A 21,162-nucleotide genomic window follows, 5' to 3' on the forward strand; every position below is an offset into this window, starting at 1 on the left:
AGTCTTACCTTGTGGAGGCTTGTTCACAATCTAAAGACAGACTTTTTAACTTATTCAGAGGCCCGAGAATTCTTCATTCATCCAGGATGACAACAAAGGACAAAGGAAACATTATGATTTGAGGATATATTTTGTTTCATTCAGCTGTCTGTGCATTTTCTCCCTGGAGCATTTTGAATTTTAGAAGATTGTTTTAATTTGCACTGTAAATTATTTAATAGGAATTCCATGGTACACACAGAATACAAAAGATTATCATGTTAGTATAGTTTATCACAAAGGCAAGGAAAGCCCATGTTTACATAAGAAGATCACAACTAGCCATATCCCAGGGAAATTTTTCTGGAGTATCTTCTTTCCTACTAACTTCAAGATAGAAAAATAGAGGCCAGCCTGGTGATGTAGTGGTTAAGTTTGCATGCACCTCTTCCACAGCCCAGGGTTCACTGGCTCGATTCCAGGTGTGGACCTGTGCACTGCTTGTCAAACCATGCTGTGGTAGGCATCCACATAATAGAAGAAGATGGGCAAGGATGTTTGCTCAGAAAAATACCATTCAATTGTTTAGTCCTTCTTTTCTATCATGTTGGTATGGCCAGGCTATTTGACTTGATATTTTGAGACATTCTTGCACTTTTTTTCAGGGAATGCTTCTTCCCAATAGGGACAAAGATCATTGGACATTTTATTCCTTCTAATCACATTTATCATTGAGTCTTGGAATTGGAATATGTCCAAGACTAATTCTACCCTAATTACATTCACTCGGATTTGCCACAAAATTTAAAAGTAATTCTATATGTAAACACACTACTAGGCCAAATCCCACTAGGATCAGAAAGATGTACATGGAGAAAAAAATAGCATTAGAACCATTATGATACTATGGCTACTCAAGAAAAAAATATCACCCCAGTCATTTCGTTCCAGTGAAGATGAATTTATCAAATATTTCTCCATCTGCCAGAGAAAGTGTTTCTTTCCTTTTATTTAATACCCAATTTATTCTGCCTTGAAGAATGGTGACATATGTTAAAATTATCGCCAATTTATATAAAATAATTATTTATTCAATCTTTAGTTTTATTTTTAAAAATTAGAGTACCTTTTATTTATACCGGCAAATATGCTATGAGTGAGGACACAGCAACTAATAAAACAGGGTAAAAAATCATGTAAAAGATCCTGCCTGCATTGACTGTATATTCTTATAATAGTCATATGATAAAGAAGGGGACAATTTAATAATGTAATTACAGTCTTAGTGCTTATAAGACAACAAACAGAGTACTGGGACAGCAAACAAGAGGGAGAATTCTATTATGGATAATGCAATTAGAGAAGCCCTTTCCTAAAGGTGATGTTTAAGCTGAGATCCTAAGAATAACATGATGCTCTCATTAGAAGCATTGTTATATGTACAGTGTCAACACTGAAAAGAGTTTAGCAAGTTCAAGACACTTAAAGGTCTTTATACATGGAGGTAATAGGGAAAGGGGAGAAGAAAACAAACAAATTGAACAGATGAAGAGGAACCATAATTCTTCAGGGTAGTATAGAGCTTAGTAAGGAATCTAGATTTTATTTAAAATTTTTAAAGTGAGGGTAAATAAATCACTTAGACAATTCTTTTTTAAATTCAGGAAGACTTCCATCCAAAAAACTTCAAACCTAGGATAGAAGAGTTTTTTTAAAAAACTTGATACCAAATCGCATGCTATACTATACTGAGAAGGATAAGAAATATCAGTTTTTTCTGTTTCTGCTTGATAACTAAGCACAATGATTATAGAATAGGTGCTTAGTAAAAATTAAATGAATATATCAGAAGCTGTCTATAGTATCAATAAATTTTCTGCTCACTTACTTATTGTTCTGTATGTTTCTCTTCTTCATTATCTGTAAGGCACACAGAAACAGAGACAGCTACCTATCTGATAAAATAAAATACTTTACACAAGACTCCATCCCCAAGTGTATTGAAAACCAAAGTTGTGTGGCTGCCCAAAGTCTTTGAATGCACCCAGACACTTTGTTAGTGACCCAGAGGACATGGCATCCAGTTTCCTGACATAAAATCCAAATGACTACACTTTCCAGAATCTCCTTGACAATTGGGTGCAGACATGTGACTTGGGTTCTGCCAACCAGGATCATCTGTGAACGTGTTTAGATCAGAAAGTAGTTATCTGAGGCTGAGTTCTCCTACAGAGTCGGTAGAGTCAGAGTAGTTCCTAGGTGAGGGCAGTGGTGGCACCTTTGCAGCTAGCCACTGCCACATAGCCATGGTGTCAGCAGAGACAGGATTTCCTTTAGCATTCCAGTCCCGTCAAGTGTGCTTATACAGCTCCTTGTCACTCATACTGAATCTGTGACCCTAGCCCTTCCAAAGATTCTTTATGCTATAATTTCTCATAGCATAATGTCATAATTAATACTAATTAATCTCTCTAGCTATAATTCAGTCTCTTCAGATAAGAGTCCTGACATACACCAGACTAATCCGAAATTCTCCATTTCAATTTATCGCCAAAGTGGAAGTCATCAATTTGAGAAGTATTCCAGTTAACAATTTTTATTTTTACAAACGCATGTATTCTAAAGAATGTTACATGGAGATGATGATAGTTTATTGAGTAAATATTTGTTAAACATTTATTCTCTGTCAATCTCTGTTCTAGATATTTAGAGATGTGGTAGTGAACAAAACAAGTAATGCCTCTACTTTTACAGAGTTTATATGTTAGTTGGAAGAGAGAAACAATACGCAGATAAATCAGATTGTGAAAATGCTGTGAAGGAAATTAAGATAGTTGTTTGATAGACAGTAACTCAAGGAGAAGGAGGATGCCTTTACATGGATGGTTAAGTTGTTTAAGAAACCTCTCGTAGAAGGTGGCAGTTGGACTGAAGACTGAGTAATGACGAAGAGCCATTCATGGTGACCTCTGGAAGGCAAGTGTTTTAGGAATAAAAATGAGCTAGTGCAAAGGCCCTAGAGCAAAAATGAAGCCATTGGTTCTGAAATGTAGGCAACATGGTAGAATGTGGTACTGGATAAGTTTACAGAGCTGTGTGTTTGAGTAGGGAGCAACTGTGCATACTCCTGTAAGCTGTGAAAAGCCTGGTTATATTTTAGCGTAAATTTAGTTACATAGCTTTTGTTCTACCAATCAGCTTAGCTCAGTGTGTTGAGGTAATATTTGCTTGAATACATATGATATAGTTAGATAAGATAGAGAGATAAGTAGATAGGTAGATAGATACAGATAGATGGTAGATACATAGATATAAGTATATAATGTTTTATTAAGCTTAATACTCACTTTACTTAGAGCTGAATTAATTATAGGCTAAGGTTGTTTGGTGATCTTTGAGTCAGGAAGACAAGAAAAGTTAATGATACACATTCAGCTCAGATAAAAATCCCTTTCCCAAATACAGACATTCCTCTCCAGTGGTTCTATCCATGACCTTCAGCTCATTGTCTCTCATCCCTGGACATGGTTAGATAAATACTGTAAATTCTTGCTCTTCAGTCCTCTTTGAACACGCAGTCTAAACAGGACCCTTGCCTTCTGAGTCACTCTTTGTCATATCTATTCTTTATGTTTTAAGAACATTTTACTCTCTTTATCCTTTCCATATGTTTACTTATTTATTGCTTATCTCTCACTACCAGAAAGTGTTTCTTTTTTCAGGTATTTGTCATTATTATATTTACCATAGTGTTTAAAAGTGCAAGTTCTGAAACAAAACTACATGGGTTCAAATCCTACTTTAGGTATTTTGCAAGACTGTGGCCATGGGTAAGTTATTTAACTTTTCCAAATTCATTAATTATCATGGACAACATGATTAATTGTAGCTGTTTGAAAAGCGTTAGAATGTTTATACAAAGCAATGCTTTAATAGCATGTGCCACATTATAGTACATAAATAATGACCTTTAATACAATTATAATTGTGCCACATCTGTTTTATTTGACATTAAGAAGTTTATCCAATTATGACACTTTCCTCAACCTGATTTTAATTTTAGTGACACTGACATTTTAAAGTAAGTTAATCAGAGTTAATCTAAGCCATCTTAGTTTAATTTTATTTGGTTTACTTTCAGATTTCTGAAAGTTTCTCTTGGCCTCTAATACTATATCTACATAAAATTAAATCATATAAATAAATGAGTTTAAAAATGTCAGACAAATTGGACACTGATGTAGAATTGAGAGAGGGAACAAATACAATGACATTAATTAAGCAGTCACTGAGTGTCTGACATTGTCCTGGATGCTTGATATCCTTAATCTCAAGTACTACCAATTAATTATATTAATTAACTAAGGTTGAAATAAGACTCTGAGATTGGGACATGCAGGCAATGTTACATTAACTAGTGAGATGGAATGTTATCCTTTTTTAGTTGACTCCAGACTACCAAAAGCTTCCACATGATCTGAAAATCTGCTAATTACAGCACATCCAGAGGCTCAATAATGATCTTATGAGCCCGTACAAAATGCTTGAACTTCAAGGAAAAAATAGCGTTGGGCATAATTTGGGTTAGGCTGGTCATAAAAAAAGTTGCCTTTTTTCACCTAAGAAGATAAAGACAGGGCAAGATCCACCCCCATCTGGAAGCTAGGTCAGAACAAGTCAATATCCTTTTGCTTTCCTAAACACTTTTAGACTGTTTTCTATGTTTTGGGCATTGTTACAAGTACTTAAATATTAACTAATTTAAGTGGCCCAACAACTTAAGTAGATAGGTACTATGATGACTGTTTTTGCAGATGAAGAAAATGGGTCACAGAGAGTTTTAAAAAATTTCCCAGGTAACGTTGAAACACAGGGAATCTGACTCCCGAGCCTTCTCTTAACCACTGCACCATACTATCTTATCTAAACATATCTTATATTCTGGTTTCCTGCTCTGTTGAATTCAGACTCATAGTAAAATAATGCTTTGACCACTCAAAAAGTTCTTGTCAGGAGAAAATCAGACCCACAAATGGCTTAGCCCCAAGAATGTGGAGGAACATGGCAAGTGTACATTAGAAAACCAGGAGACAGAGGTTCAGTAATGGCCAAGGAGGTTGGAAACCAATCCAGTCTCCAACAGCTTGTAAAATGGCAGTCAGCTTTCAGAATATTCTTAACAAGAGGAAAATGCAGATTATCATTCCTTCTAAAGCTCACAAAAAGATTATATATATTTATTTCTATTCTTAGACACTCCACTTATAAGGATTGTTCATCATAACTAGCATCTATTCAGCATTCATTGGTACAAAGAGTTTTACAAGGATTCTTTATTTGATCCTGATAATATCTCTATCATTACTCTTTAATTGAATCCTCCAGATATGGTGTTTTGCCAAAATTTACACTATAAGGGGAAAAATAAGTTCTTATCAGGACTGTCTCACTCAAATAATGTGGTGAAATATTTCTAATCACATCATATGATATCATGATTTGAGTAATCATAATCATATATAATTCTAATATACTAATTCCTATCATCCATTTCTGTAAAATGTGCTTACAAAAATGATACAGAAAATTTGTTTCACACAGGAAAACCATGTAAAAAGGCTCTCAATGTAAATGAGTAATTAACATAAAATAACAATGCATTTTAGTCCAAATAATGTGGCAAAAATAAATGGCAGACATCGCCCTTACTGACAGGAAAAGAAAGAATCAGCCCAGATGTGGCAGAAGAGTAGGAATTACAAAAAAAGGAACACACAGAATAGAGACCTAAAACATTCCTGTGTACCCGGATTTTTTGTTTTGTAATTGCAAGGACAATGAGCTTGCTTTCAATGATTTATCAAAAGTTAGAGCATTTCATGATTCCCCTATCTTTAGCTTGAAGGATACTTCCCAAGAAATGCCTTAATAAGGTGCCTGCAGACAGAAATGGCAGATTAGTATATTCCAGACTCTAGATTCCCCACATAAAGATGAGGAAAACAACTAAACTGACTAAAATAACTTTAGAGGAGCTTTGGAAATTAGTGAAAGATGTACAGCAACCAAACAAATGTCCAACCAGTAAAAAGTCACATTCAAATGGCAGAATATTATGGTATGATTTATGGTAAAGAGTGTTACTTCAAGCATCTTACAAAGAGGGTAGAACGACTGCATCTGAAGGAGAACTTGGAAACTCTAATATGGGATGGATAAGAAGTTGATTCTACACTATTATCATTCCATATGATTTCTACTGTTAATATGTAACTTATTATCTTATATTAAATGATGAATAAGAAATAAAATAAGCTAATGAAAAGGAAATAAATAGACCTAAAATAATTACTAAATTTAACTAATTTAAATCAAGTATCAGTAAATAAATCAATTAAATTAATAAAAACAAAATCAAGTAATCAATTTAATATTCATTATTATCTATTACACTTTCAAATTTTATTTTAAAAGTAAATATATGATGTTAAAAATTTCATATGTAATGCAAATAAAATTGAACAAAGAGGATAGGCTCTGTAGAATTAAATATTTTTAGTGCAATAAATAGAATGAAGATAAATGACCACAATCTCAAAACTAATTTTGGGAAAGAAGGTAATAAAAGTAAACACAGAAATTAGTTAAAAATTAGCACAACTCTATAGATATTTCATTAACAAATTCATTGCATATTGTTGGTTGACTCCCCACTGTACATGAATTTCACCTTTCTAGCTACAGTGATAAATAAGACATTGTGCAGCTTTCATTCCAAAGAGAAGTTGTTATTAATAGCACAAATACACAGTTCATTATTTATTTATTTTTTTTGAGGAAGATTAGCCCTGAGCTAACATCTGCCACCAATCCTCTTCTTTTTGCTGAGGAAGACTGGCCCTGAGCTAACATCCATGCCCATCTTCCTCTGCTTTATACGTGGGATGCCTACCACAGCATGGCTTGCCATGCAGTGCCATGTCCGCACCCAGGATCCAAACCAGTGAATCCCTGGCCACCGAAGCAGAACATGTGAACTTCACCGCTGTGCCACTGGGCGGGCCCCCAGAATTCATTATTTAATTACAATTAGAGTTTATTCTTATATATATTAATTATATACATTATTTATGCAATTATAGTTCACTCTTTAGTTAAAATTATCATAATTCCTGTGAAGAAAAGAAAAATTTGCAAGAGATTTATTAAAATTTCTGCATACCAAGGAAATTAACCTTAATGTCAAAGAACTCTTCATGGTGAACGGCATACTTATTTAGTAGCAGATATGATATTTCCTCTGCAGAGCTTCACCATAGAAATTATCATCTGTGTATTTCTCAGCATATGTTAGTGGACTCAACATGGGAGTTATGATTCTATAAAACACACTCAGTAATTTGTCAATAGCGAAGGTCTCTGCATGTCATGCATACGTGAAACACAGGGAGTAAAGAAGAAGATTCCCACAGGTCTAGAGTGTGTTCTGCCTCCATTTTTGACTAAGATTCTTTAGAGATTGTAAGACGACATCAAAAGACATGAGTAAGAGCAAAAACACAACAGTGCTGATCAGTCCTCCATTAGCCAACTCTAAAGCGAAATGATACAAGTGTCAGTACAGATGAGTTTCAATAAGGGGTATATGTCACAGGAAAAATGATCAATGACATTGGGACCACAGAATACGGGCCCCAAAATAGTGGAAATTTTAATTACTGAGTGTAGAAAACCTCCAGCCAACATACCACTAGCAACACAATACACACCAATTACCTCATGACAACCAATTAATACAAGGGCTTACAGATGGCCACATAGCAGTTAAAGGTCATCACCAACAAAAGAAAGATCTCTGATTCAACAAAAATGTGCTCTGTAACGGGCTGGATCATACAAGGTTGGAAAAGTAAAGTATATCCCAGAGAACAAGTCTGAAATATTTCTGGTGGTAATGAGAGAGGGAAAAATGCCATCCATAAATGAATAACTAGCAAGAAAAAAGTACATCTATGAGTTCACTGTTGTACTGACAATTATAGTCATGACAATGAGCATGTTGCCCACCATGGTCAAAACTTAGAAGAGCATGAACATAACAAAAAGGACATTCTGCTCCTTTGGATTCTGTCTGAAGACCAAGAGGAAAAAATAAGACACATTGTACCTTGCTTCCATCTAGCCTTTATAGCAGCTGACTTCAAATATTAGAATCACTTTACTTATAAGATAAGAAGAAAAAACTATTAAATGCATTGTAAGTTTAATGTTATATTAATTCACTCAATTAAACAAAACTCTGTATGGAGTACATATTTGTGTCAAATGTGTCATAGACATTGTGATCACCAACTTTAATAAAACACAGTTATCTACCTTGAGTGATCCGAGGCATAAGGGTGGTCAGTCAACTCCTCACCAATATAATAAGTGTCATGATAAAAATATTCACACAATGCTGAAGTGTAAGAAGACATCAGTCAAACTGGCATCAGAGAAGTCTTCCCTCTTGCTTTAGCTGAGTTTTAAAGGAAAAGTGAAATAACAAGAGAAGATGGAAGGAAATTCCATGAAAAGGTACATCACTTATAAAGTCAAAACATATAATGTTTAAGACCTATTGAAGGTAATTTACATATTTAAACTGAGTAGGTCAAGTTATGAATGTAAATTCACTGCCCTGTATTCTCTCAGATCTCTTTGAGACCTCTTTCCTAGGCCTTTTAGATGGATATATCTCCTTTACCTGAACAAAAAATGCTGCAGCATTCCAATTATATGTCTCCAGTGCCTATCTCTGCCTAATTTTCAAAGATGTATATGCAACATCTCCAATTTTTGATATCTTGAACTAGATGTGAATTTAGCAATATAAAAGTACATTTTAAATTTTCTACAATAATCATGGGTGCTCCTCATCTCATTAAATGGTACCACCTTCCATATAATTGCTCAGATAGTACATCTCACAGTGTCCTTCACTCTTTTATAGCTCTCGTATTACTTAGAGATAACTTTAACAAGCCCTGTTGACACTACTTTCTAAGATATCACAAATCTGATCATTTCTCAACACTTGTTTTCTTCCTGGTCCATTGCAGTAGCCTTCTGCCAAGTCTTCACACTCTCATGGTGTCCTCCAACAATTTCTTCCCTGGAAGCAGATCAAATGATCCTTTCAAAATCGTATTGTGATTATATCACTCCACTTCTCAAAACTCTACAGTGGATTCTAATCTCAAGAACATAATTTAATGTATCACATTTAATATTTACAGTGATAAGGACTATAATTCCCATTTTATAGTTGAGGAAATTGAGACTAAGAATATCTAATCAATTTTCCCAAGGTCACACATTTCTAAGTGATAAGACTAAGATTGGAATCTAAGGTTTTTCTTTTTTTGGGGGGAGAGGGAGGAAGATTGTCACTGAGCTAACATCTGTGCCAATCTTCCTCTATTTTGTATGTGGGACACTGGCACAGAATGGCTTAGATGAGCAATGTGTAGGTCTGCACCCAGGATCCAAACCCACAAACAGTGGGCCATCAAAGCAGAGCATGTGAACCCAACCACTACGCCACTGGGACAGCCCTGAGGAATCTAAGCTATATTTACTTCAAAGTGATTTAATTTCTTACGTATGGAAGAATTTCAAACAATTGTAAAACCGGGTTCCTCTTTTGCCTGTTTGTCTTACCTTGTGGCAGCTATTTCACAATCTGAAGAAAGACTTTTTAACACATTCAGAGGACCTGGAATTCTTCCTTCATCCAGTGTGACAACAAAGGACAAAAAGTTACATTATGACTTGAGGATATATTTTGCGTCACTTGGCTATCTGTCCATTTTCTTCACAGAGTCTTCTGATCATTTGGAAGATTGGTTTTATTTGCACTGTTGATTATTTAATAGGATTTCCATGGTGTGCACATAAAAACAAAAATTTATCACCTTAGGATAATTAATCAAAAGGCCATCAAATCCTATATTTGCATAAGAAGATAGCAACTAACCATTTCCCAGGGAAATTTTTATGGAGTAGCTTCTTTCCTACTAATTTCAAAATACAAAATACCATTTAATTGTTTAGTCTTTCTTATTCTGTTGTATTCGTATGGCCAGGCTATTTGACTTAATATTCTGAGAGACATTTCGTGCTTTTATTTTTATGGCATGCATTAAGTCTAACAATGGACCTCCTGAAAAGTTCATATCAGTTCTTAAGAGGACAGAATCTTCTTTCCAACAGTGACAAATATCATTGGGCATTTTATCCATTCTGATCATACTTATCATTCAGTCCTAGAATTGGCATATGTCCAAGACTAATTCTTTCTTAATTAAATTCACTACAATAGGACACAAAATTAAAAAGAACATTTGTATGTAAAGATACTACTAGCCCAAATCACATAATTAGCATCAGAAAGATTTAAAATGGAGGGGAAAAAAACCTTGAGAACTGTTATAAGTCTATTGCCACTCAAGAATAAAATGTCAGCCCAAAGGCAAATCTAGAAAACTTAGAAGTGAGTTTGCTTTTATAGAAGAAAACAAGTAGTTAGGAGAGGCTATTCTAAAAGAAAGTCCCTTGGGGAAAGTAATGGGGAGGCAATGGCTTCTCATTGGCTAAGCTGAAGCATTTCTCATTGGCTGGGTTATTGCCAGGCGGGGAGAGAGATCTTTCCTCAGTAGTAAAGTAGTTTACTTCCTCTTGAAGATGCAAGCACAGGTCTCTTCCTGTTTAGTGTATTTTAGCATGTATGATAGGGCATGAGAGTTTCACCCACAGGCTTCTAGACTCCTTTTATTAAGGTTTCTTTTATTTATTTCCACAACAGGAACTGTGCTATGAGTGAAGACACAGCAACTAATAAAACAAGAAAAAAAAATATGTAAAAGGTTTTTCCTGTATGGGCTTTACATTCTGATGAGAGTGTCAGACAATAAAAAGGGGAAAGTTTAATAAAGTAATTCTTGTCTTACGCAGTGCTTGCATGATACTGAACAGGGTGCTATGACAGAAAATAAGAGGGAGAATTCTATTACGGATAAGGTTATCAGAGAAGATCTTTCTAAAAAGGTGATGTTCAAGCTGAGATCCAAGAGATGAGAAGTTGCTACCATTGGAAGCACTGCTACATGTACTAAAATTAAGTAAAAGTGAAGTAAAATTATCTCACCACACAAATGACGTGATCTATATGTAAAAAACTAAAAATTTCACAGAATTTTTTATTGAAGTATCATGTTAGAAAGAACTGATGAGGGGCCGGCTCCGTGGCCAAGTGGTTAAGTTCGCGTGCTCCACTGCGGCGGCCTAGGGTTCGGATTCTGGGCGTGGACATGGCACCGCTCATCAGGCCATGTTGAGGAGGCGTGCCACATCCCACGACTAGAAGGGCATGCAAGTAAGATATACAGCTGTGTGTGTGTGTAGGGGGGGGAGAGTTTGGGGAGATAAAGCTGGAAAAAAAAAATGATTGGCAACAGTTGTTAGCCCAGGTGCCAATCTTTAAAGAAAATAAAAAGAAGAAAAAGAAAGAACTGATGAGAGTGAACACACTTGACTTGTTCCTGATTTTAGTGGAAAACCTTTCAACATTTCACTGTTGAAAAGGATGTTATCTGTGGCATTGCCGTGTATGACATTTATTATGTTGAGGAACATTCCTTCTATATTCAATTTCTTGAGAGCCATTTATCATAAAAGATATTGAATTTCTATACTAAATCAGAATGACTCAAAGAGGAAATTAAGAAAACAATTCCATTTACAACAGCATCAAAAAGAATTAAATACTTAAGAATAAACTCAAGCAAGGATGCAAAAGGCTTGAACACTGAACACTAAAAGTGTTACTGAAATATATTACAGAAGACACAAATAAATGGAAAGACCTTCACAGACTGTAACATTTAATATTATTAAAATGTCAGACTACCGAAAGTGATCTATAGATTCAATGCAATGACTATTAAATTCCAAAAGTGTGTTTTGCAGAAATAAAAAAATGCATCCAAAAATTCACATGGAGTCTCAAGGGATGCCGAAGTCAAAACAATCTTCAAAAAGCAGAACAAAATTGGAGGTCTCAAATTTCCTGATTCTAAAATTTATTACAAAGATATGGGAATCAAAACAGTGTGATATTGACATAAAGACAGACATACAGACTAATGGAACAAAATAGAGAGCCTAGAAAGAGAACTTTGCATATGTTTTCAAAATATTTTCAAGGTTGGTGCCAAGAGCATTCAATGAGGAAAGGACAATCTGTTGAACAAACGACTTGTGAAAACTGCATATACAAAAGCCAAGGAATTAAACCGAACTCTGAACTTATATCATATACATAAATTAACTCAAATGAATAAAAGACATAAAATACAAACTAAAACCATAAACTTTAGAAGAAAACATAGAAGAAAAGCTTAAGAACACTTGATTTGGCAATGATTTCTTGCACATGACACAAAACGCACTGGCACGGAAAGAAAATATAGATGAATTGTATTTTATCAAATTTAAGCACTTCTATGAATCAAATGACACTCTAAAAGAGTAAAAATGCAACCCACAGAATAGAGGACAATCTTTGAAAATGATTTATCTGATAGGGTATTAATGTGCAGAATATATGAAGAACCTCTTCATCTCAACAGCAGCAAAAAACAAACAAGTGATTAAAAATGAGCAAAGGATTTGATTTGAAATTTCTCCTGAGAAGATATAGAAGTGACTAGTGAGCACATAAAAGGATGCTCAACATCACTAATCATTAAGGAAATGTAAATCAAAACCAAAGTAAAATACAGCTTCACAACCACTAGGATAGATATTATAAAAAGACAAACAAAAACAAAAACAGGAAAAGCATGTAAGAGAGAATGTGGAAAAACTGAGACAATTTTGCATTGCTGATGGGAATGTAAAATTATTTAGCTGCAATGGAAAATGTTATGGTAATTCCTGAAAAAATTAAGCAAAGAATTATCATATGATTCAACATTTCTACCTTTGGATATATTTACAAAATAATAGAAAGCAAGAACTCAAAAACCCTGGTATTTCTAAATCCATTTTCATGGCAGTGTTATTCATAATAGTCAGAAGGGAGAAGCAACCAAAGTGTCTGCTGACAGAGAAATGTGTAAAAAAATGAAGTATATTCATATAACGGAATATTATTCAGCCTTGAAAAGGAAGGAAATTCTGACACATGCTAAAAAGTAGGTTAATATGTGATACATCATCTTAAGTGAAATAAAGCATTCACAAAAGTACAAAGACTGTATTATTTCACTTACATGAGGTACTCAAAGTTGTCCAATTCATCAACACTTAGTAGAATGTTGGTTGCCCGAGGCTCAAAGGGCGGGAATGGGGAATTATTGTTTAATGAGTGTGAAGTTTCAGTTTGGGGAAGAAGAAAATTTCTGGAGACTTATTGTCATCGTGTTTTCATAGCAATGTGAATTAACTTAATGCCAACAAACACATATAAATGGTTAAAATTTTAAATACTGTTATATATATTTTATCACAATTTAAAAAATAAATTTGAGAACTAAGGTGACTGCATTGATAGGTTCATGATATGAACATAAACTATAGCAAAATATCTCGAAGTGTAGGCAAAGACCATTGGCTTCAGATACACCTGGGTAATTTATTTAAAGCTTGGATATGTCAATCCAACAACAAAACTACTAAATTTAAATCTTTATTGCTGTGTCATGATGATCTGCATTTTACAAGAATCCTAACTAATTTTGATACTACATTAAAGTTAGACAACCAACTGGGAAATGCATAAATCCAAATAGGATATTTTTATAATGATTTATAATTTCCTTCTTGGACTTTTTCCTTGAAGTGCCTATATGACAACACCAACATAATTTTGATAAGTAGTGTTCATTTGGGCATGGACCATAGAAATTATCTTCTTTTCTTTTCCCCATTTAAAGGATAAATTCATTTTATATTGTTATAGTTATTTCTCAAAATCACTTTTTAAATCTAGAACTGTCTCATAGTATGTTTTACCTCCAAATTTCAGAGTGTATACGTTTAAGTAGTTTAACAAGGGAGTTATCATGGTATAAACCACATACATGGCTTTATCAATGAAGAAGGCCATGATTGGGTGCAAACATATAAATTTTCAGGGCACACAGACTAAGATGACCACAGCAATGTGAGAGACACAGGTGGAGAGGGTGTTGCATCTTCCCTCCAAGCTATAAGTGCTTAGAAAGTACAAGATGACCATATAGGAGACGAACAAGAGGAAAAAAAATAACACTGTTGGCAGCAACAAAGACACCAAGGGTATGAGTGTCCACGTAGATGAGTTTTGATAGAAGGTTTAATTCATGTATGAATGGTCTATGACATTGGAGCCACAGACGGGCACCCAGACTGTGACGAGGATCTGAATGGTTGCAAAGACAAAGCCTCTGGCTCAAACCACTTGAAAGAGGAAGCCACATCCCTGTAACTCTTGATGATGTCATTGTACAGGGGTATGCAAATGGCAACATAGTGGTCATTAGCCTCCACCATGGGCAGAATGATCTCAGCAGCACCAAAAGTTGCTCAGCAAAGATTTGAGTCATGCACTTGCTGGAAGAGAAGGTTTTTCTTACACCTAAAGTGTCAGCTAGCATTTTAGTGACCATGGGTGAAGAACAGCAGCTATCTATGAGGGATAAGTAAGACAGGCAGGAAATGGAAGCACTACCCAAAGGTATAGAAGATGACCTGATGAACGAAAAGAGGTAGTCTTTTCAATATTCTAAAGATATAAACTCTTCCTAAATTAATCTTCTTAAATTTAATCTTATTGAAAATAATAACTGAAATTTGGTTTGTCATGAACCTATTTTAAACTCATTTTAACTTAATTGTAAGCCTACCTTAAGTTTAAACTATTTTCTTATTAAAATTTAAACTTCTTATTTCATTGCAGACTTAATTTTGAAACATACATATGCAAGATTAGATGTAATCCTGAAAAATAATAGTAATGAGGGACTGCTAGTCTTATCACATACCAAAATGTGTTATATAATATCACAAAGTGATTATGTTGTGTGTCAATTGGTACCTGAATAAACAGATCAACAAAATACAGTAGGGTCCTGACGTGGATCCAAACATACATGGGACTTTAGAAAACAGTAGTCAAGATTTCAAATCAGTGACAAAAAGTTAATTAAGCAACTATGAAAAACAACTAAAATTTAGAAAAATAACTAAAATGTAATCCCTATTTAACTCCTACATCAAAATAAATTACAGATCTATCAAAAGTTTTAAAATAAGATAAAGACCACAAAATTGGTTAAAAATTAAATAATAAATACAGTTGAAGATTATTTTGGTAAGAGTGAAGATGGGAAAGTCTTTTACAGAAAGATACAGAAAGCTAAAAAAAAGTTAAATAAATGTGTATTGGAAAACATTTTACATGCCAAAAGCATTCTACATAGTATAAACAAGCCAAAGCCATAACACAAGCCAGAAAAATAGTAATGACATAAACAATAGTAAAAAGAATCATTTTAGTGTGTAGTTAACTCATAAAAATCAGTATGCAAAAGATCAATTGAATAAAATCGATAAAAGATATTAATAGACAATTCACAGATAAATACAAATTATACTAAACGTGAAAAAGATATTCAAATTCAATTACATAAAAAGGATTATGATTAAAGTATAAAAATGAATTAAAATAACTTTATTCAGAAATCATATGCCATAAATATTTATCAGGCACTGCTTGTTGAGAATGTGGACAAAAGTATTCTCATAGATGGTGGGCAAGAATGCAGCAGTTAGTACAACCTCAAGGATGGCAGTTTGGCAATAGCTGTGAATAGCAATATTTCATATACATATGCTATCTGACTGTTCATTCAAATATGTATGTGATAGGTTCACTTCTAGGAACTCATACTTGCACATAATCAAAAACATTTATTTCAAACTTATTTGTCATAGAAAAAGATAAGGAAAAACATGAAGTGTGCATACATTAATTTTATTATATGTTTATAATGCAGGATTATACAGTACGAGAAAAACTAAGAGTTAGATCTATATGGACTGGTATGGAAATATCTTCAAGATGTTGCACTGTAAAAGCAAATATTTACTACACAGAAAAAAACACCTAATATATTTGAATAAATTTGCATTTTCAAAGTTTACAACTGATGAATCTTAAGAAACAGATTCAATGAGTGCTTTTGGGGAAGAAGACTGGAAACTAGACTCAGGAAAAACTACCCAAGGGTATAGAAGATGAGCTGATGAAGGAAAAGATGTATTCTTTTCAATATTCTAAAGATATAAACTTTATACCTTTATATATGGAAAATTTATTCTACAATTTACCCTTTTTTTTTTTAACAAAAATTAGCCCTGAGCTAACATCTTCTGCCAATCCTCCTCTTGTTGCTGAGGAAGACTGGCCCTGAGCTAACATCTGTGCCCATCTTCCTCTATTTTATATGTGAGATGCCTGCCACAGCATAGCTTGCCAAGCAGTGAGTAGGTCTGCACCTGGGAGCCGAAGCAGAGAACCCCAGGACACTGAAACAGAATGTGCAAACTTAACCACTGTACCACTGGGCTGGCCCCTACTTTATCCCATGTTTTGCAGTTATCATTTTTACTACTTGTTATTACCCATTACAATTCATTTTTTTCTTTAAGAAACTAGAAGTATTACACTAATGATTTTGTATATATTGAAGCTGAAATTTTATAGAGAAGATAGAGTATATTGCATTGAATATTTAATAATAAGAATTAACTTAAGTGACAAGAATCTAAATAGAAATAATACTGAATCTCAGAAAGTAGAAAAAAAGAGAAATGTATAAATTGATTAAAAATAAGGTAACTGCATAAAATATCCTCACTAATTCATTACATATTATTTACTCCTTGCTGTATGGGCATGACAGCTTTCCAGGTGAAATGATAAACAAGACATTATAGATCTTACCTTCTATCAGGGAGAGAAACAGTAATTGGGAGCATAATCACATAGTTCTTTCCTTAATTATAATTATCACAAATTCTTTGAAGAAAAGAATGCTAGCATGAGATTTAGGAGGAATTCTGCATTCCAAAGAAATGGACTCTAATGTCAAATAACTCTCTTCATAGTAGACAGCACACTTATTTACTAGAAAAAATAGCATTTGTTCTCCAGAGCTTCTTCATAGCACTTGTCATGTCTGAATTTCTCAGAGTATAGATTGATGGGTTCAGCATGGGAGTTATGACTGTATAAAACACACTTAATGATTTGTCAATGGGGAAGGTCTCAGCAGGTCTTGCATTTATGAAAATACAGGGAACAAAGAATAAGATAACCACCGTGATGTGGGAACCACAGGTCTGGAGGGCTTTCCGCCTCCCTTCCTGACTAAGGTTCTTTAGAGAGTACAAGATGACACCATAAGAGATGAGTAACAGCAGAAACACGATTGTGCAGATCAGTCCTCCATTAGCCGCAACTAAGAGGGCAGTGACATAGGTTTCAGTACAGACAAGTTTCAATAAGGGGTACATGTCACAGAAAAAAATGATCAATGACATTGGGGCCACAGAATGGGAGCCCATAAATGGTGAAAAGTTGAATTACTGAGTGTAGAAAACCTCCAATCCAACACACTACTAACAGCATAATACACACCCATTGCCTCATGATGGCCAAATAATGCCAGGGCTTACAGATGGCCACATAGCGGTCATAGGCCATCACCAACAGAATAAATACCCCTGATCCAGCAGAAAAATGTGCTGTAAAGAGCTGAGCCATACAAAATTGGAAGGACATTGTATTTATCCCAAAGAACAAGTCTGAAATCAATCTTGGGGTAATGGAAGAGGAATAAGTGACATCCATAATTGATGGGTTAGCAAGAAAAAAGTATATTGGGGAGTCTAGTGTCCTACTGAAAGTTACAGTCACAACAATGAGCATGTTTCCCACCATGGTCAAAATGTAGACAAACAAGAAAATAGCAAAAAGGACCTGTTGCTCTTTTGGATCCTGTGTGAGGCCCAAGAGGACAAAGTAAGTCACATTGTTCCTTGATGCCATCTAGTCTTTATAGGTGCTGACTTTAGATATTAGAAGCACTTTACCTACAAAGCAACTGGGAAAATTTTAAAATTTATTATAAATTCAATATTGTGTTTGTTCGTTCAATTTATAGAATGTGTGCAGGTAACTATTTGTGTCAAAAGTGTCATAGACTGTGATTACCAAATTGAACAAAACATAGTTGCCTACCCTCAGTGATTTGATACAGAAAGAGGATCAGTTAATTCTAGGCTAATGTAGGAAGTACCCCTATAAAAATATTAACACAATGCTAAAGGTCACAGTGTAGGAAGATAGCAGTCAAACTGGAATCAGAAAAGGCTTCCCAGAGGAAGCAATGTTTTAGCTGTTTTAAATGAAAAATGAAAGAGCAAGAGAAGATGGGAAGGGATTTCCATGAAAAGATGAACTATGAATAAAGTCACAAAAGTGTAATATTTGAGAACTATTTAAGGTAATTTACATATCCAAAGTGAGTAGATCAAATTATGAATGGTATGTCACTACCCCGGATTGTCTTAGATCTCAATGAGACCACCTTTTTAGGGTCTTTACATGGATATTTCACTTTTCTGAGACCAGTAAGTTCTGATGCAGTTGAGTTTTATGTCTCTAACCCCTATACCTCCACTAATTTTCAAACATGTATATGCAACATCTCCAATTTATAAATCACTAATGTGATGTCAATTTAGTACTTATAAAAATAAATTTTTAATTTTTCACAATAAACATAGGTGTTCCTGATCTCATTAGATGGCGCCAACCATCTGTGTAATTGTTCAATTAACATCACAGTGTCTCTCACTCCTTTATTATTTTCATGTTACTTACTGATAGATTTAACACACTGTTAACTGTACTTTCTAATATATCACAAATTTAATCATTCTGCAACCCGTATTTTCTTCCTGGCCTACTTCCATAACCACCTGCCAAGTCTCTCTGCTTTCATTCTGCCTTCCAACAATTTCTTCTGAAGCAGCTCAAATTACTCTTTTAAATCCTGTTGTGATTTTTATCCACTATTCCTCAAAACGACAGTGGATTCCAATCACACATACAATTTAATATACCCTATTTAATATTTATAGTAACAAGAACTGTAAACCCCATTTCATAGTTGAAGAAACTGAGGTGCAGAATATCTAAATAATTTTCTCGAGTTCACACATCTTTAAGTAATAAAACAAGGAGTGGAATCTAAGTTTGATTTATTTCAAAGTGATTTAATTTTCTATATAAAGAGAAATTCACACAATTGTGAATCCTGGTTCCCCCTATTTACTGTTAGCTTACCTTGTTCGCCATCTGAAGGAAGACTTTTTTAACCCACTCATAGGGACCTGGAATTCTTCTTTTATTCAGAATGACAACAGAGGACAAAAAGCTGCATTATGGCTTGAGTATATATTTTATATTTTGTTTCATTCAGCTGTCTGTCCATTTTCTCCATGGAGTCTTCTGGCTATTTAGAAGACTGCTTTATTTGCACAGCAGATTATTTAATAGTATTTCCATGGTGCATACAGAAAAACAAAAAAAGTATATCATGTTATGATAATTTATCAAAAAAGCAAGCAAATCCTAGCTTTGTATAAGAATAGTTACTAGCCATTTCCCAGGAAAATTCTTCTAGAGCAACCTCTTTCCTACTAACTTCAGGATAGAAAAATACCATTCAATTCTTTAGTCCTTCTCATTCTGGCATGTTGGTACAGCCAGACTATTTGACTTGAGATTTTGAAAGACATCCTTGTGCTTTTTATTTGGTATTCTTTAAGCATAACAAAGGACCTCCTGAAAGTTCATAACAGTTCTTAAGAGGAGAGCATCTTCTTCCTAACAGTGGAAGGAGTCATTGGACATTTCATCCCTTTTGATCACATTATCATTGGGTCCTAGAATTGGCATATATCCAAGACTAAGTCTTGCTTAATTAAATTCACTGGGGTTTGCCACAAAATTTAAAAGAACATTTGTGTGTAAAGATACTACTAGCCCAGATCACATAATTAGCATCAGAAAGATGTAACATGCAGAAAAAAAACTTACACTATTATGAGACCATTGCCAGCCAAGAATAAAATATCAGAGGGACCAGCCTTGTGTCCTAGTGGTTACGTTCACATGCTCTGCTTCAGAAGCCCAGGGTTTTGCCTATTTGGATCCTGGGTGCAGACCTAGCAGCTAGCACCACTCATCAAGCTGTGCTGAGGTGGCATCTGACATAGCAGAACTAGAAGGAACTACAACTAGAATACATAACTACATACCGGGGAGCTCTGGGGAGAAGAAGAAAAAAAGATTGGCAACAGATGTTAGCTCAGGTGCCAATCTTTAAAAAAATAGATAAAATATCAGACAAGTCATTTTGTTCCAGTGAAGATTAATTTATCAAGTATTTCCTCACTTAGCATAGCAAGTTTTTGTTTCCTTTTATTTAATACTCAATTTATTGTCTTAAAGTGTCGTAAAATATGTTAATTATTGTCACACATTTAGATTTAAAAGCTAATTATTTATCCAATTAATAATTACTTTTTAAAAAATTAAGACCATCTATTTTATGCTGGTGTCAACTTAAAGAGCAAATTTGCCTATTATTTCAACCTCAAGATGAGTTTATTTGTGAATAGCCAAAGGTATTGCAATCTGAGATGTGCATGCTGTGGCAAACCATACGCAAATCTGGAAAACAAAGGAGGGAAGTTTGCTTTTATAGAGGAAAAGGAGGGCTATGAAGGAGCTCTTCAAAAAGAAAGTACCAGGGGGAAAGTAACAGTGCAGTGAGGCAATGGCTGCTCATTGACTGAGTGATGGCATTTCTCATTGGCTGGGCTGTTGCCAGGTGGGGAGAGAAATCTTTCCACAGTAATAAAGTAGTTTTACTTTCTGTTGAAGAGGCAAGTGCAGTCTCTTCCTGTTTGATATATTTTAGGATGTATAATAGAGCATGAGGAAAGTTTAATAAAATAAATATTGTCTTCAGAGATTCTGAGACAGCAAACAGGGTATTGGGACTGAAAATAAGAGGTAGA

The 21,162-nt window shown here is 34.5% G+C and overlaps 1 pseudogene; it reads right to left on the bottom strand.

The window, feature by feature from the left end:
* Positions 1–17,187: 17,187 nt before the first annotated feature.
* On the bottom strand, positions 17,188–18,118 carry LOC106844029 (olfactory receptor 4A47-like; annotated as a pseudogene).
* Between the last annotated feature and the right edge of the window lie 3,044 nt (positions 18,119–21,162).

This window comes from Equus asinus, chromosome 17, assembly GCF_041296235.1.
Source record: "Equus asinus isolate D_3611 breed Donkey chromosome 17, EquAss-T2T_v2, whole genome shotgun sequence".
Taxonomy (NCBI): Eukaryota; Metazoa; Chordata; class Mammalia; order Perissodactyla; family Equidae; genus Equus; species Equus asinus.